At 42.5% G+C, this 1,537-nt stretch overlaps 1 non-coding gene across 1 annotated transcript; it reads right to left on the bottom strand.

Moving 5' to 3' along the window:
• Positions 1 to 850: 850 nt before the first annotated feature.
• LOC140642090 (U6 spliceosomal RNA) lies at positions 851 to 957 on the bottom strand. The gene has a single exon (XR_012038657.1). It is a non-coding gene; the product is annotated as a U6 spliceosomal RNA (small nuclear RNA).
• Positions 958 to 1,537: the final 580 nt, after the last annotated feature.

Here is a 1,537-nt window from a genome sequence, read left to right as displayed (position 1 = left end):
ACTCTTTAGCTCCATCCTTGTTGCAAATGGCAAGATTTCATTCTTTGTTATGGCTGAGTAATATTCCATCATATATATAATGTGATACATATATTTTTAAAAGACTTTATTTATTTATTCATGAAAGACACACAGAGAGAGGCAGAGACATAGGCAGAGGGAGAAGCAGGCTCTCCCCACTGGGAGCTGGATGTGGGACTCGATCCCAGGACCTTGGGATCATGACCAGAGCCAAAGGCAGACACTCAATCCCTGGGCCACCCAGGTGTCCCTACACCACATCTTGTTTATCTCTTTATCAATTGATGGACACTTGGGCTGCTTCCATAATTTAGCTATTATAAATAATGTTGCTATAGGGGTGTATATATCCCTTTGAATTGGTGTTTTTGTTTTCTTTGGGTAAATACTCAGTCATTAGATTGCTGGATCCTAGGATAATTCTGTTTTTAACTTTTTGAGGAACCTCCATCTTATTTTCTAGAGTAGCTGCACCAATTTGCATTCCCACCAACAGTGAAAGGGAGTTCCCCTTTCTCCATATCCTTGCCAACACCTGTTGTTTCTTGTGTTGTTGATTTTAGCCATTTTGATAGGTGTAAGGTGTATTTTATTGTAGTTTTTTTTAAGACTTTATTTATTTATTTATGAGAGGCACAGAGAGAGAGAGAGAGAGAGAGAGAGGCAGAGACACAGGTGGAGGGAGAAGCAGGCTCCAAGCAGGGAGCTTAACGTGGGACTCGATCCCGGGTCTCCAGGATCACACCCTGTGCTGAAGGCAGCGCTAAACCACTGAGCCATCAGGGATGCCCTATTTTATTGTAGTTTTGATTTGCATTTCGCTGATGGTAAAAACATGGAACCCTTCATGAATGTGCATGTCCTTCTTGCACAAAGGCCATGCTAATCTTCTCTGTGTCATTCCAACTTTAGTATATGTGCTGCCAAAGCAAGCACTGTTTTTATAGTCTTGACAATTTTTTTTTAAATTTTTATTTATTTATGATAGTTACAGAGAGAGAGAGAGGCAGAGACACAGGCAGAGTGAGAAGCGGGCTCCATGCACCGGGAGCCCGACGTGGGATTCGATCCCGGGTCTCCAGGATCGTGCCCTGGGCCAAAGGCAGGCGCCAAACTGCTGCGCCACCCAGGGATCCCTAGTCTTGACAATTTTGAAGAATACTGATCAGGTATTATGTAGAATGTCCCTTAATTTGCGTTTGCCTGATGTTTTCTCATTGCCAGATTAAGGTAACCATAAAGCCTTTTATGACCTTGTCTTTGAAGTCACACACTGTTACTTTGATTGTATTCTTTTATTTAGGAAGTAGACACTAAGTCAACCCAACGTTCAAGAGGGTGGGGGGATTGGGTTCTACCTCTTGAAAGGAGGAGTATCAGAGATTCTATGGGCATATTTCAAAATCACCACAGGGGAGTCAAGGAAGGCCTTCTTGATACAGTGACATTTGAACAAAACTTGTATTAAGCAAGGGAACGAGCCACAGAGAGATTAAGAGAAAGCTTTCTAGGCACA

The sequence above is a fragment of the Canis lupus genome, chromosome 10, assembly GCF_048164855.1.
Source record: "Canis lupus baileyi chromosome 10, mCanLup2.hap1, whole genome shotgun sequence".
Taxonomy (NCBI): domain Eukaryota; kingdom Metazoa; phylum Chordata; class Mammalia; order Carnivora; family Canidae; genus Canis; species Canis lupus.
The sequence above is the reverse complement of the archived record's forward strand: the minus strand, read 5'-3'. Positions and strand labels throughout refer to the sequence as shown.